Consider the following 18222-nt stretch of genomic DNA (forward strand, 5'->3'; position numbering starts at 1 on the left):
TCTGGCAAAATTAAGCTTCAGGTACAACAACAAAATAAAAATCTTTCATGATAAACAAAAGTTAAAAGAATTTGCAGCCAGAAAACCAGCATTGCAAAGCATCTTGAGCAAAACACTACACGAGGAAGAAATGAAAAACAATAACCAAAACCAACAGTGGGAAGTACCTCAGTAAAGCCAGACGGCGGCGGGAAAGCTAATCATGGAGAAACAAACCAAATTTTAAAAAAAATGATAAATAATCAAACATGGCTAGAAGTACAGACCATATATCTATAGTAACTCTAAATGTTAATGGCTTAAACTCACCAATAAAGCGACATAGGCTGGTAACATGGATTAAAAAAACAATATGCTGCCTCCAGGAGACACATCTGATTGGAAAAGACATACACAGGCTGAAGGTGAAAGGTTGGGAAAAAAAATACCACGCACACGGTCCTCGTAAGCAAGCAGGGGTGGCCATCCTCATATCGAATAAAATCGACTTCAAGACTAAGTTAATCAAAAGGGATAAAGAGGGACATTATATACTGTTAAAAGGAACCATTCACCAACAATACATAATAATTATCAATATTTATGCACCAAATAAGGGTGCTGCGACGTTCATAAAACAAACTCTCCTCAAGTTCAAGAATCAGATAGACCACAACACAATAATTATGGGTGACTTCAATACACTTCTCTCACCATTGGACAGATCCTCCAAACAAAAGTTGAATAAAGAAACTATAGAACTCAATATCACAATCAATAACCTAGACTTAACTGACATATATAGAATATATCAACCATCTTCAAGTGGATATACTTTTTTCTCAGTAGCACATGGATCTTCCTCAAAAATAGACCATATATTATGCCATAGGGCAACCCTCAGTAAATATAAAGGGGTGGAGATAATACCATGCATTTTATCTGATCATAATGGAATGAAACTGGAAATCAATGATAAAAGAAGGAAGGAAAAATCCTACATCACATGGAAAATGAACAATATGTTACTGAATGATCAATGGGTTACAGAAGACATAAAGGAGGAAATAAAAAAATTCTTAGAGATAAATGAAAATACAGACACAACATATCGGAATCTATGGGTCACAATGAAAGCAGTTTTAAGAGGGAAATTCATCGCCTGGAGGTCATTCCTCAAAAAAAGAAAAAAACCAACAAATAAATGAGCTCACACTTCATCTCAAAGCCCTAGAAAAGGAAACAACAGCAAATGTAGCAGAAGGCAAGAAATAATTAAAATCAGAGCGGAGATCAATGAAATTGAAACAAAAGAAACTATTGAAAAAATTGACAAAACTAAAAGTTGGTTCTTCGAAAAAATAAATAAGATCAACAGACCCTTAGCCATGCTAACGAAGAGAAGAAGAGAGAGAACTCAAGTTACTAACATATGGGATGAAAAAGGCAATATCACAACAGACGCTACAGAAATACAGAAGACAATTAGAAATTATTTTGAAACCCTATATTCCAATAAAATAGAAGATAGTGAAGACATCGATAAATTTCTTAAGTCATATGATTTGCCCAGACTGAGTCAGGAGGATACACACACAATTTGAACAGACCAATATCAATGGATGAAATAGAAGAAGCAATCAAAAGACTACCAACCAAGAAAAGCCCAGGACCGGATGGGTATACAGCGGAGTTTTACAAAACCTTTAAAGAAGAATTAATACCAATACTTTTCAAGTTATTTCAGGAAATAGAAAAAGAGGGAGCTCTTCCAAATTCATTCTATGAGGCCAACATCACCCTGATTCCAAAACCAGACAAAGACACCTCAAAGAAAGAAAACTACAGACCAATATCTCTGATGAACCTACATGCAAAAATCCTCAATAAAATTCTGGCAAATCGGATACAAAAACACATCAAAAAAATTGTGCACCATTATCAAGTAGGATTCATCCCTGGGATGCAAGGATGGTTCAATATACGGAAATCAATAAATGGTATTCACCACATCAATAGACTCAAAGATAAGAACCATATGATCATCTAGATAGATGCATAAAAAGCATTCGACAAAGTACAGCATCCCTTTATGTTCAAAACATTAGAAAAACTAAGGATAACAGGAACTTACCTCAACATTGTAAAAGCGATCTATGCTAAGCCTCAGGCTAGCATCATTCTGAATGGAGAAAAATTGAAGGCATTCCCTCTAAAATCTGGAACAAGACAGGGATGCCCTCTATCACCACTTCTATTCAATATAATTCTCGAAACACTGGCCAGAGCAATTAGACAGACAAAAGAAATTAAAGGCATAAAAATAGGAAAAGAAGAACTTAAATTATCACTATTTGCGGACAACATGATTCTATACCTAGAAGACCCAAAAGGGTCTACAAAGAAACTACTAGAACTAATAAATGAATTCAGCAAAGTGGCAGGATACAAAATCAACATGCATAAATCAAAGGCATTTCTATATATCAGCGACAAAACTTCTGAAATGGAAATGAGGAAAAACACCCCATTCACAATATCCTCAAAAAAAATAAAATACTTGGGAATCAACCTAACAAAAGAGGTGAAAGATTTATACAGTGAAAACTACAGAACCCTAAAGAGAGAAATAGAAGAAGATCTTAGAAGATGGAAAAATATACTCTGTTCATGGATAGGCAGAACTAACATCATCAAAATGGCGATATTACCAAAAGTTTTCTATAGGTTTAATGCAATGCCAATCAAAATCCCAATGGCATTTCTTGTAGAAAAAGATAAAGCAATCATGAAATTCATACGGAAAAATAACAGACACAGAATAGTAAAAGCAACTCTAAGCAGGAAGTGTGAATCAGGCGGTATAGTGATACCAGATTTCAAACTATACTACAGAGCAATAGTAACAAAAACCGCATGGTACTGGTACTAAAACAGGTGGGTGGACCAATGGTACAGAATAGAGGACACAGAGACTAATCCACAAATTACAACTATCTTATATTTGATAAAGGGGCTAAAAGCATGCAATTGAGGAAGGATAGCATCTTCAACAAATGGTGCTGGGAAAACTGGAAATCCATATGCAACAAAATGAAGCTGAATCCCCTTCTCTTGCCATGCACAAAAGTTAACTCAAAATGGATCAAGAAGCTTGATATCAAATCAGAGACTCTGTGTCTGATAGAAGAAAAAGTTGGCTCCGATCTACATATTGTGGGGTCGGGCTCCAAATTCCTTAACAGGACACCCATAGCACAAGAATTAATAACAAGAATCAACAAATGGGTCTTACTTAAACTAAAAATTTTTTTCTCAGCAAGAGAAACAATAAGAGAGGTAAATAGGGAGCCTACATCCTGGGAACAAATTTTTACTTCTCACACTTCAGATAGAGCCCTAATATCCAGAGTATACAAAGAACTCAAAAAATTATACAATAAGATAACAAATAACCCAATCCACAAATAGGCCAAGGACCTGAACAGAGACTTCTCAGAGGAGGACATATAATCAATCAACAAGTATATGAAAAAATGCTCACCATCTCTAGCAGTCAGAGAAATGCAAATCAAAACCACCCTAAGATACCATCTCACTCCAGTAAGATTGGCAGCCATTATGAAGTCAAACAACAACAAGTGCTGGCGAGGGTGTGGGGAAAAGGGTACACTTGTACATTGCTGGTGGGACTGCAAATTGGTGCTGCCAATTTGGAAAGCAATATGGAGACTCCTTGGGAAGCTGGGAATGGAACCACCATTTGACCCAGCTATTCCCCTTCTTGGACTATTCCCTAAAGACCTTAAAAGAGTGTACTATAGGGATACTGCTATACCGATGTTCATAGCAGCACAATTCACAATAGCTAGGCTGTGGAACCAACCTAGATGCCCTTCAAAAGATGAATGGATAAAAAAAATGTGGCATTTATACACAATGGAGTATTACTCTGCATGAAAAAATGACAAAATCATGGAATTTGCAGGGAAATGGATGGCACTAGAGCAGATTATGCTAAGTGAAGCTAGCCAATCCCTAAAAAACAAATGCCAAATGTCATCTTTGATATAAGGATAGTAACTAAGAACAGAATAGGGAGGAAGAGCATGAGAAGAATATCACCATTAAACAGGGACGAGAGGAAGGAGGGAAAGAGAGAGAGAAGGGAAATTGCATGGTAAAGGAAGGAGACCCTCATTGTTTTTTTTTTGTGTGTGTGTATTTACTTTTTTTTTTAATTTTTATTTATTTTTATTTTTTTTTTAATTTTGTTATACAAAATTACATATAAGAGGAAGTGAGGGGAAAGGGGAAAAAAACAAGAGAGAGAAATGAATTATAGTAGATGGGGTAGAGAGAGAAGATGGGAGGGGAGGGGAGGAGAGGGGAGTGGGGATAGTAGAGGATGGGAAGGGCAGCAGAATACAACAGACACTAGTATGGCAGTGTGTAAAAAAGTGGATGTGTAACCAATGTGAATCTGCAATATGTATACAGGGTAAAAATGGGAGTTCATAATCTGCTTGAATCAATTGTATGAAATATGATATGTCAAGAGCTTTGTAATGTTTTGAACAACTAATAATAAAAAAAATAAAAAAAAAAGATTTCTATAAAAAACAATGAGGGGCTGGGGTTGTGGCTCAGTGGCAGAATGCTTGCCTAGCATGTGTGAGGCATTGGATTTGATCCTCAGTACCACATAAAAATAAGTAAATAAAACTAAAGGTATTGTGTCCACCTACAACTAAAAAATATTTAAAAACAAAGAACTAAAAACAAGGGATGAACTTGACTATGTAAAAACCCTGTCAAATCTCCAACATTTCCATGGAGTCACTTGCATCCTTTCATCTTAACATTTTACGTCTTTCCTGGGATAGATCCATTCATTGAGAATGTTATCTGACTTTTTTTGTGTGTTGGGGGGGGACTTGACATTTTTTGGGAAAAATTTTTTTTTGGGGGGGAAATCTGATATCATTTAAGTCTGACATTTTGGGGGAATCTTTGGCAGAGAAGCCAGAGCTACAGTATGCAGCTGGAGCTCTCTGGTGGCGTTAACACAAGAATCACTAATTTATTGAGACTCAGACCTATCCACTTCACCACACTTACTTTAAGAACATTATATGTAAAGGCAGATGTCAGTGAGCACTAATGTCCCTAAATGCAGTTGCATTCTAAAACCACACTAACATCTAACCATTTTGATAACAGTTAATTTTTAACAGCAAATGCTTTCTCTGATGTCTTGGGAATTTCTTCATATGCCAGAACCCAGAAAAGAAACTCAGAGGACAGATTTAATGGTATGAATTATTTTAAGTGTTATGAATGATTTAACTAGTAAGTTATTTTGAAAAGTTGATAGATGTCGAAAATGTCTTCACTCTTCCTTCACATTATTCTAATCATACTTCCTTGACACCTCTGTTAGAATGCAGCAGCCTCATAGCACATCCACCCTTCCCATACTCTTCCTTTAAATTCACACGATTCAGTGATAAGGTAATTTGGCATTCATTCAGTAATAATCTTTGGTACCTACTCCACAGAAAGCTCTGTGCTGGGCAGTGAGGATAAGGGGTTAGATGGGATACGTGTCCTCAAGCCCCCTGGAGAGTGACAGAAGATTTCTGGAATAGAATGTAAGGCCCTTGACAATCTGTGTCCTTCTTCATTCAAAAAGCTGGTGTCTTGAATATAATGGGAACATCGGCATGTCCTTACCTTTGTAGGCAAATAGCAAATAAAAAGTCTCATAAAATTGGACAAATAACAAAATGAACTCAGAATACATACAATTAAACACATAACAGAGTAGTTTTCAATTCTCTCAAGTACGGCAAAGAAACTCAGAAATTGATGGCAGTTTCACTGTCATCTTTTAAACCTCATCTCTTGTTATCATCTCCTTATGTTATATACTACCAAAGTAGAGCTGCTATGGGTCTCCTAATGCAAGCCATTGTTTCATGACTTGGTATCTTTTATATGTTGGTCTCTGTATGGAACCCTGTTGCTTGCCACCATTTTTCTACCTGGAAACTCCTATCCATCTTTTCAAACCATCTGTATCAGATATCTCTTGTGCACCATTTAAGAATCTCTCATTCTCACCTGTGTTTTATGCCAATGACTGCAGTTGTTCTGTGCAGGCTTTGACTGGCTTCCTGTGGTGCATCTGCCAATGCCTTGCTTCTGGCCCCCACTGTGTGCCTTACTTTCCAGGCTCAGCACCTACATATGTGGAATGCTGAAATGTCTCACATTAAAATGTTGGGATAAACCCTGGGTAACCTTGAGATAGTTTATGCACATCCTTGGAGGATCTTCTGAGGAAAAAATGGGGAATGAAGGGAGAAAATATAGGAGACAGGAGGAAAGAAAGAGAGAGAGGAAGGAAGGAAAAAAGAAATGGAGGAAGGACAGAAAGAATAGACTATACAGATAAATCACTAAGTCAAGCTAAAATGTGATAGATGCCATCAGAAAGATACCAACACAGAAGATATACTGAGCACTCAGAAAAAAATCAGAGTCAAAATGCAAATCCAGTGTGATAACGGAGTGACTCAAACACACAGTAAAATAAAAGTGGTGATTAGTATTTACTAAATGTTATGGACTGACTGGAAATTCTAGTTCTAACCGAAAGTCATCATCCTATAGTGTGAGTACATCCAGTCTGGTTATGGGGTCAGTAAAGGGAAAGATGAGGGAGCATCAGTTCTCAAGATCTACCCAAAGTGGAGAAATTCTCAGTTCCACCTTGTTGGAAGTTGTTTCAGAGATGGTGCAATGGAAGGAGCCAGGACCCAGTCATAAGAGCATGGGAATTGGCAATACTATACAATACTATAAAGGGAGACTAAAACTTGACAATGACCAGCAATTCAGTATGAATTTAAATGGCTACAAGAGGCTGGGGAGAATGGTGGAGAGGAAAATAAGAGACTGATCAATGAGTACTGTGTTAAAGTTAGGAGCAAGAGGTTCTGGTGTGCCATTGCACAGGAGGGTGACTATAAATATCAATGACAAACTGTACACTTCACAAACCTAGGACAACAGGTTTTAAGAGTTTCACCATAAAGAAATAACAAGTGTTTGAGCTCATATCAGCATTATACCACGAATACATGGATTGAAATCTCACATGATACCCCATTAACATGTACAATTTTTATGTTGTTCCTTATCACTTTAAAACAAATTTAATTTAAATTTAAACTTTCAAACAAAAATAAATGATTTTGCCAAACTGGTAAAAATTTTGATTCTTTTTTGCCTTTTGTCAGGTTTTGATTTTATATTTACATAAAAGAAAAACTATAGTGTTTTTGCTCTGAGCAGCTACAGTGTGTAAAAAAGCTGTGAACATTTTAAATTATAAACACCCAACATATGGAGAAGCCGATGGCAGTGATTCTTAAACATTGTTGACACAATAAGTACCAAGGAGCTTATTAAAATGCAGATTTTTGATCCCTATATCAGACCTCCTAGATCAGAATTTGGGGGTATGACCCAGAAATCTGTTTTTAATATGTACCTCATGTTATTGTGCTATAATCCTACAACACAGGCTCAAATAAATATGCAAAATTTGTGTTAACCAGTCAAAAGTATATGTATGTTTATTAAAAGAAAATGTGGAAAGGCCAACAGCTAATGAATTTTCCAATTCATTATAATTAGTCCAATAAATGAAATGCCTATTATTTTATGGAAATAGGTATTATCTTCTTTGACTCTAGCATTAAAAATAGCTATTTTTTTTAAAAAAAATTTAGTCTAATCAGATGGAATATAACCTTAAAAAGACACTCAATATAAAATAAAAATTAATCATCGTGTTCTGAAAGATTAAAAATATGTAAAGCAATAAAAATTCACAAAGGCATCACAAATCAATGGAAAGCATGTACCCATGTTTGTTTATTTTCCCTCTGTAGTTTGCTATTTTAGTCTTGAAAGCTAAATGTCCCAGAGTCTCATAGTTTGTGAGGTCCATCTGTGTTTAGCACCATTATCAAGGGTTTCTTTTACTCACCTCAGCAGGAAGTCCAGACTGTAATAACCTACCCTTCCCAGGAATTCTGGAACTCTAGGGAGTGCTCACACATCCCTATTTCATCCAGGTTGTACTCTGCTCCCCCAGTCAGAGGTCTGGTTCTTTCTTTGGAACATGGCTTCTTGCTGCCTATCCTGAAAACTGTTCTGGAAGTTGTACCCCCAGCACCCTGGACAGAGACTGTTCTATGGAGAGGGAACAGCTGAGACCAGGCTATGGTAATTAGAGAATCTTGCTAAAGGTTTGATGGTAATTGAAGGACATAATAACACAGAGAACTTAAAAATGTATATGCTGCTATTTAAAAGTTACTATGGCCCTAAGACCCTCAATGTTGATCCCTTAGTATGCAATTTACCTAGTTGCCTATGGTTTCACTGAGTTCTAGGCCAGTCAGGCTATTTAAGCTCTAGATTGCTGCTAGGATAGGGTGCAGACTGCTGTCCCCAGTGGGAGCGCAGTAATCCTCCCTTCTCTAGAACCTTATCACAAGTCCTTGAATTCCAAAGGAAAATAATTTTTCCCCTTCCCACTTCCTATAGTCATGCTCATTTAGCATTGACAATTTTCCAAAGTAATAATCATTGGGAATGTCATTTTCCTTGGGAAGGAATTCCAACTCCACATACAATGTTATGGTCTTAGCCTTTTGTATCAAAAACACATTGGATCACAGGATGTCCCAATTCTCATTAATATATGCCTCAAGTGTGTTCATTCAGAATCAGTGTAATTCTCATAATCTAGGTTATTAATCTTAAATAACATACCCTGTTAAACATTAATTTGTCAGGTTGAACAGTAATACATTTCCATATTAAAGAATATTTTTCAGTATGATGCTCTGAGTAGGCCAAAATAATCTTTTAACTTTTGTGAGATTATCCTGGTCGCCTTACTGTAACAGTTCAAGTAATAGTGTGCACATGTTTAAAAATTCACAATAATATGCAAGCACAGAGGACATTAACATAATCTAGATAATAAAGATCTATAAAAAATAATCTTATTTGTATTACTAACCAGAACTTAAGTTTCCCAGTCTGAAGCATCAGTATACACATGAAAAGTCCCTCCCTCACAATAAAAATGGATGGGCAATTGTCCTTTCTAGTGGTAGAGTCTCTGCATTCCCTACTCCCAGAAATGATAATCTCCTGGAAGGTAAAGGATCTATCCTTTAGAAGGTAGAAAGAGCCTGAATCTTAAAACATTTTCTTTTCTAATCTCTCCATGTCAAGACCCTGCTTAGGATAAATTATTTTATTTATTTACTGGTTTGGTTGTTTTGGCTTATTGATTTGGTTTGCCTTTGGCTTAGAAGGCACATTGTAGTAGTGGTAGGATTATCCAGATATATTTCTTGTTTAAGCATCTGCTGTTCATTCTCCTCTACAAAGTTAATCTTGGTCTCCATTTTCCCAATTATTAAATGAGAACAAGATGATACTTGCCAAGTGTGAATTAATCTATGTAAAGCACTAGTTGATTGCTAAGTAGTTTTGCTCTTGCTACTTATCTTCAATAAGAAATTATCTTAATGCTGTGTAGGTGACAGTAATTTGTTAAAGTCTAGTGAAAAAAAACACAGTAATGCATGACCCTGGCATGGAAAAGTAATAAGATGTCATGGCCCATTCCTTACGGATTGCGTATTTTTGGATTGGATATGTAATTCTAAATATACAAAACTCTCTGATAATATGTTAAGAATGTTATATCTAATTAATTGGCTAATAAAGACAATAGTCTGAAAGCTTTGTAAATTTCTGTTCTAGGTGGACTAGTAAGTAGAAATTTGAAATATTTATTTTTCATGCTTCAGTTCATGCCTTTCTTTACCTTCTATCTATTTATCTTGGCATAAACCCTGTTTATAGAAACAGGAAAATACTAAGTACAAAAACCCCCTCGTGGTTCCAAGAATTGTGGATTTTTTTTAACTGCTATTCAAAGTTGATTTTTTTTTGAGAGGGAGGGAGGGAGGGAGGGGGGGAGAGAGAGAGAGAGAGAGAGAGAGAGAGAGAGAGAGGGAGAGAATTTTAATACTTTTTTTTTTTTTTTTAGTTTTCTGCGGACACAACATCTTTTGTTTGTATGTGGTGCTGAGGATCGAACCCGGGCCGCACGCATGCCAGGCGAGCGTGTCACCACTTGAGCCACATCCCCAGCCCCAAAGTTGATTTTTTTCTAATTTTTCCTTACTTCATTTTAGCTACATGAGTTTTGTGTATCAAAGACATTATTTGCCATTTTGGTCTAAACTTATTTTCAACCTCCTTTTCCTATTTGCAAAACTCAGTAAAATAGATTCAAAGAGTAAACATACAGTTTGGGCAAATAGACTTTTGCTGGTCAAATAGTTTCCAAATGAAATTAATTTGAGCATTAGAAGTAAACAGTGTAAATGAGAGACAAATCAATACCATCTGCATTATGAACTCCTAGAGAGCACAAAAGAAGTCTTCCTAATTATCTAATGTTATTACTAGAAAGAATGTCTGTCTTGCTTTTCTCACCCAGGCAATTTAGAAAATAGAGTTCACTACTGCTTCTAGATAAAAAGGAGTAGTTTGTGTCAGAGTAAACTCCTGCTGAAAACAATCATGAGCGCTGAATAAAATACACAAACAGATGTTGAAAATCACCAGGGAGCAGCCAGACAGCTATGGTGATGATGGAGAAAAGGAACCTTATTTATTTATTTATTTTTGGTAGTGGAGACTGAACCCAGGGGCACTTAATCACTGAGCCACATCCCCAGCCCTTCCCCTTTTTTATATTTTATTTAGAGACAGGGTCTTGCTGAGTTGCCCTTAGGGCCTCACTAATTTACTGAGGCTGGCTTTGAATTCACAATCCTCTGGCCTCAGCCTCCTGAGCTGCTGGTATTACAGGAATGCACCACCTATCCTGGCAAGAGAAGGATCTTTTGAGAAGCCAGTCCAACATTCTGTACTCCATTTCCTGTGGAGGTGCCTGGCATTCCTACATTGTGTGTGTGCAGAGGCTATGCACAAACCCACAAACCCATTCAAAGGCTAAAATGCAAGGCACAGATTTTGACAGTGTAACTGGGTTGGGAGTGTTATGGATTGAATGCTTAACTTCATATGTTGAAGCTTTGACTCCAGTATGATGGCATTGAGGAATAGTTAAGATTAGAATAGGCGACGGGGGTAGGACTCTCATGATGGATTTAGTAACCTTATAAGAAAAGGAAGAGAGAAGCCAGTCTCTCTCTCTCTTCATGTGCATGAGCCAAGAAAATGCCATGTGATGATGTAGAGAGCCCTCTCCAGAACCTGAGCATTCTGCCACCATGATAGCAGATTTCCAGTCCCCAGAATAGTGGAGAAAATAAATTTTTGTTGTTTAGATCACCCTGTCAATGATACTTTGTTGGAATAGCCTAAGATGACTAAGACAGGGAAAGAATTGTAAGAATTAAGCATTGCTCAAGGAAAAGGGCATTTGGAATATACCCAAGGCTTCCAATTGAAACAAAGGAAGGATTTTGTCCTAGATTAGAGACAAATGTAGACTAGAAAGGCTATCAAAACACCTGAAACTCTAATTGGGTCAGAGTTGCCATGGCTCGAATGTGTTCCCCAAAGTTCATGTGTTGGGAACTTAATATTAGGGAACAATGTTGAGAAGTTATAGCAACACAAAAACCACTATACCAGAAGGGTCTGCTTGTATTATATCTTTTAGTCAGAAGAAAATGAAAACATCTCTGAGAGGAGATGACATCATGCAAAGATGCAAATATTCTGTATTTTTTTACATATAATATTCAGTGTTTGCATAAAAAGTAAAAAAAAAAATCAGGCATGCCAAAACACAAAGCCATAAAACTAAAATCTCAAGGGGAAGGGAATACCAAATCTATGTTATCTAGATGTTGGGGTTTAGAGAAAAAGACCTTAAAATAATGTATCATTATGTAGAATAAAATAGAGGAAAAATATATGTTAGATGAAGAGATTTTAAAAAAAGAACAGTAAGGAAAGAAAAGACTCAAACAACACGATTACTTAATTTAACCGGATTGACCTTTGTAGAAACTGCACACATCCATTGAAGAATACTTGTTTTTTTCTAGAGGCATATGAAACTTTTACCCAAAATAGATCCCATGCTATTTATTTAGTAAGGCAAGTCTCAACAAATTTCAAAGGATTAAAATTATGTATAGTGTATTCTCAGGAAACAGTGGAATTACACTCTAAATCAATAACAAATATTTCTTAATTACTTGAAATCAGGTCACATACTTTCCAATTCCTAATATTTTAAAGAGAAAAAAATCTTAACAAAAATTAGAAAACATTGAAATAAATAATAATGGTAATACAATAGATCAAAGTGTGGTTAAGCTAAAACAGTGTTTGGAAAGAAATTTATGGCTCTTAATGTATATATTAGAAGAGAAGAAATATTAAAAATCAATGTATCAGTGTTCTAACTTATATGCGGGGTGGGGTGGGGTGGGGTGGGTGGAGCGGGGAACCTACCCAGCAAATCATACCTCAAAACAGAAGGAAAACAAAGAATAAAGACAATGTTTTAGTCAGATTTTTTGCTTCTGTGACCAAAAGACCTGACAAGAACAATTATAGGAGGAAAAATTTATTTAGGGGTTATCATATCAGAGGTCTCAGTCCATACACAGCTGGTACCATTGCTGTGAGCCCAGGGTGAGGCAGAATTCATGGGATAAGGGTGTGGTGAAGGAAGGCAGCTCAAGACATGGTGCCAGGAAGCAGAGAGAGAGAGACTACCTTCACCGTGGACAAAATTTAAACCCCAAAGGCATGCCCCAGTGACCCACCTGCTCCAGACACCTTCTACCTTCTATAGTTCCACCCAGTTGATCCCTATCAGAGAATTGCTGAACTGATTAACTTAAGGGTCTCATAACCCAATCATTTCACCTCTTGAGAAATGATTTTTTTGTTCTTCCATTGTCTCACACATGAGCTTTTGGGGGACATCTTATATCTAAATCATAATAGACAATAGCACTAATCAATGAATTAGAAAACAGATGCCACAATAGAAAATAAGAACACAGCCAAAGAGCCTTCTTTAAGATATTAATTTAATTGAGAAGCCCTGAATAAGACAGAATTTGGCTACACATTTTGCAGACATTAAAAAGTTGAAGAATTTCATTGAAGCACATAAATTCCTTGAAATATAGAACTTATCAAAACTGATCCAAGAAGAAGAACATTTGACTTTATGCCTGAAATACAACAACCAAAAATAAATAAATAAAACTGAATCAATTTTCGAAAACTCTCCTGCAAAGAAAACTAGGATAATTTTCTACACATTTATGAAAGAAATAATAGCAATCCTACAATTACTCATCGGAAAGGCTGGGGGGGGGGGCATTTCCAAGCACATTTTATTTCAAGGATATCAGAAGAATGGATTTTTTTTGTTGTTGTTGTTATCAGGGGTTGAACCCAGGGGTGCTTAACCACTAAGTCACATCCCCCGCCCTTTTTTATTTTATTTTGAGACAGGGTCTCACTAAGTTGCTCAAAGCCACACTAAGTTGCTAAGGCTGGCCTTGAATTTTCCTGCCTCTGCCTCCCGAACTGCTGGGATTAGAGGCATGTACCATCATGCCTGACAGCAGAATGGAAATTTACAGGCTAATCTTTGTTATGAACAAAATCCCCCAAATCCTAAACAAATGATTATTAAGTTGAATAAAGTGAATAAAAAGGAACCAAGTAGAATTTATTTGAGTAATGAAAGGTTGCTTAACAATGGAAAATTGATCAAAACTATTTTACACATTAACAAAATGACAGAGGGACACTTTAACACAATTTTTTCAGAAGTTGATAGTTTCAGTAGAAAGAAACCTCAACAGCACTGTAAGAATATGAATAATTCACTGAATTATCTTGATACAATATCTATACAAAACTTTGCATCAAACAATAGAAGGCCTAAATTATTTTCAGGCATACACACAAATAAAACGTTCTCCTAAACTGACTTTCAATAATGACACAATGGTGGGCTGGGGATGTGGCTCAAGCAGTAGCGCGCTCGCCTGGCATGCGTGTGACCCGGGCTCGATCCTCAGCACCACATACAAACAAAGATGTTGTGTCTGCCGAAAACTAAAAATTAAATATTAAAAAATTCTCTCTCTCTCTTTAAAAAAAAAAAAGAAAAAAAATAATGACACAATGGGGCTCCCAAAGATTCTGAGGATTTCCCACAAAATTCATTCAGTAGCCACAAACAATTGATAAGGAATTGATTAAAACATTGAAACAACACAATTTTTGTTTTTTGAAAGAAAGGCAATATGTAACAATTCATAATTTACAGAGGTAATTATAACATAAGATATTTTGTATGGAATATAGCAAAGAGACCATAAATATTTTATAGTACATTTATTTTAAAGTAATGCTGAAAAATAAATGGAATAAAGTTTCAAGTCAAGGAGATAAAAGGAAAAAATAATTAGAGCAGCTAGGATACAAATCAGAAATTAATGAAGTTAATAAAATTTATTTAAAAATAAAGGAGAAAGAAATTATCAAAAGTCACAAGCTGATACTTGAATAAGTGGTAAAATATACATCTGACAAATTAATTGAGAAGAGAAAGGAAATCACAATTAAATACTGAACAAAATTTTAAAAAGAATTTATTACAGATAGAGTCAAATTCTTAAAATTCATAAAAGCACACCATCAACAACTTTTGCCATTAAAAAACTTGTGTGATGTAAAAAAAAATGCACATAATACAAATGATAAAACTGAACAAAAAATATGCTTTAACACTTCAAAAAAGTTTAATTAATGGTAAAAGAATGTCTCAATATAGGACAGCTTTAAAGGGAATTTCTTCTAAACTAAATGGAAAAGATCATTCCTTTCATGTACAAACTAATTCAGAAAATAGAAGGGGCACGTCACCTAATTCATTTATTAAAGTTAAAATTATAGCCAAATATTGCTGTGTTCCTAAACACATAAACCCTTAATGTTATCATAGCAAATATAATTTAGCACAGTACTATATATATAAAAAATTGAGCAAATAAAACTATTTCTAAGAAAAGAACAATGATTAAGCATTAAGAATCTGTTAATGCAATTTATCAAACTAACAGTTTTAAGGGACTATAGAGTAAGGTGGGCAAAAAGGAGAATCCAGCTTTAAAAAATATTTAATTTATTTTATATTGAAAAGATCTGAAGAAATTACAACGAAACCTTTTCTCATCTGGGAGTGGCTAACTGTATGTATTATATTATTCTCTGTATGTTTTGATTTTGGAATTTTACAGTCTCCTCTCATTAGGCTGCAGCCAAGGTTTCCTCTATTATCAATGGATAAAGCTATTTCTTATTGAAGAAAGGCTGTACAAATCAACCTCCTACTCGTTTGGTTCCTTCAATTACAGCGGGGCTTTTGCCTTTGCTTATAAAAAATAAAATAAAAGCCATCTGTGCTGCAGCAAATAAGAAAGTCAGATTGACCTCAAAGGTCAGGAGTGACTTTCTCTGAGGGTTCTTTGTTCTTTGCTCAGTTTGGGGATTTGAAATGACAACTCTCTCTGCGTGAGAAGGAAAAGCCTGCTCTCCTGAAGGAAATTGTGGCTTATGTGGCTCGAGGAAACACAGATCCCAGGACCTCGTTCAGGTTGGGAGGTGAGATGCCGCAGCTTCATGACATTTTGTGTTCTCCTTTAACACTAAATGTCCATTCCGGGCTGCTGGCCTTATATAAAACTGCCTCGGAGCCACTATTTGAGGTATTCATCTCCACATGATCTTCTTTCACCTGATGTGCCATCTGTCTCTCTCCTTTGAGAGACCCAGAGGAGAAGCAAAGGTGGAATTTAATCACTGAGGTCTCTGAGCTATTGAGCTCCCAGTTGCTGAGATTCAGCTAAGTGCTTGAATCCTCCCCCTCCCCAGGAAGGACTGAGTCATTTTTTTTGCACATAAAATTATACCTATTTTTTAAATGATTAATTTTCTTGCCCATCATCATCAAATTGGATTAAAATGATGCTGTTGATGATAGTACTAATTTCAGCAAAACTCAGAAGTGTTAGTCTTTTTCACATCTTCAGACTTGCCAGGCTTATCTGGGTGACTTCAGTTTCACTCTGGATAAGAGGTGACCTGAGAGTACGAAACAAGATAATATGTGTCAACAATTTAGCACAGTGGCTATATATTGATGAATTGATCTGTTAGTTAACCTATGGTCTCTGCTCCTAACTCTGTCTAAATTCTTTTTTTATTTGGCAGAGACCACAAAAGGTGGGATCGAAAGACAAGTTCCAGGTCCACTGAGGGACTTTGAGGAGGTATGTAGGCTTTGAGTTGGCACCATGACAGTTTTAGAAGGATCTGAGTTATCCTAGAAGGCACTGCCTGAAGACCCAAGTAAGAGGGAAGCCTGCCTTGGGCCTTAGAATTAGAGTGAGCAAACCAACCCTGCTGTAAAGGCCAAGATAGTTACATGCATTGGGCTTTGTGGACTATTTAGGGTTTCTGTCACCTATTCTTCATCTCTTTATATTTATTTTGTTTTTCTATGGTTTTCCAAAAATGTAAAATAATTCTTATCTCAAAGGCTTTATAGAAACAGATTGTGGGCTGGAATTGGCATACAGGCTACATTACTGATTCCTGCTGGACATGACCCCATCTGGCTGCTTGCCTTTGGCACAAGAAGTCCCTGAATCAAGGAAATACAACCTCACACTCTTTTACCTGCTTCCTGACTTTGCCTGTGTACCAGAGAATTTACCTCCAGGGTCTGCACTGGATTCTGCATCAGGTCCTTCCTCCCAAGTTTCCCTAGGCCTGAGGAGTGCCCAGGGAGGGTTGCTTAAGAGGAGTTGCATGGACAGAGTTTGGGAGTAATGGTTGGGACCTCAACACATTTGTGCACAAAGTCCTTGCAGTAGAGGGCTGAGGCAAAATGGAGTTAGCTGTGGGATTAGACCCGAGTCCATCTCTCCCCTGGCTATCTTGCTTTGACCTAGAACTCCAGTATGTTTAAGAATTTTAAACTTAAAAGTGTTTATTATGTCACGTAGGTTGTTATGCAATGGACTATATACCCTTATTTTGATTAGTAGCCTGTGAGTAGTTTGTTTGCAGCTTTTAAAAACTTAGGCCAGTGGTGCTTTATTTGTAGTTTTACTCCATACCCCACAAATATTGAGAGCAAAACTGTTCCAGGATATCCAGTATCTCAGATCCCTTAATTCAGTGTTAAAAAAACTCAAGTGCTTATCAGAGTCTGAGTAATTAAGATCAAGTGTTAGCAGAAAATATACACACAGGATAGCTGCTACCAATGTCCAGGGACTGCTATCAGAAAAGAGCAATGGCCCAGTGTTGCAACAGTTCTACTTTTCTCAAAAAGCTTAGAATATGAATTTATACATAAAATCTTCAAAATTTTAAAAGTTGACAATTACTGTAAAATTTTAGAAGTCCATGTTGGTCAAACTTCTCTGTGGGCTGGATTTAGTCCATGGAATGACATCTTGTGTCCCTGGAAGACCCTGACTAGTTCAGATTTCCTAGGAGGGGAAGCTCTTCTTCCATTGTTACTCATCTAGGGCAGACTTCTCATGTACTCTTCCTGAGCTGGAGATACAATGGAAAGAGCACACAATTGTGATTCAGGAGATTTAGCCTCTGGGTCCTGAACTGCCTTCACTGTTCTGTGAGATCCTTCTTTTGCTCAGCTGAAAGTATTGGCTAGATCTTTTAGTTTCCTTACAACTTTGATATTTCAGATTTAAAAAAAAATTGTTATCAGAGATGTGATAAACCTAGTGCCTCAAAAGCTATTATAAACTTATTTCCTATCACATCTTTTTCCTATTAGGTATATGGTAATAGGAATTTGTTGAAATCGTGAGTTTGCAAGTCATTTCAATACAATGTTACTTATATTGTGTCAATAAAAATATCATCTTTAGATTTTTCTTTCATTCCTATAAAATATTCCTTAATATAAATAGTCTCCAAAAAGCATCATCATTACCCTTGTTTCTTCCACTGGGGAAAATGCCCCAACATTATACAATAAGTAAGTTATGAAAACACATTTTGCATATTGTTTCTTATATTTTT

This window comes from Marmota flaviventris, chromosome 8 (assembly GCF_047511675.1).
Source record: "Marmota flaviventris isolate mMarFla1 chromosome 8, mMarFla1.hap1, whole genome shotgun sequence".
NCBI classification, from domain to species: Eukaryota; Metazoa; Chordata; class Mammalia; order Rodentia; family Sciuridae; genus Marmota; species Marmota flaviventris.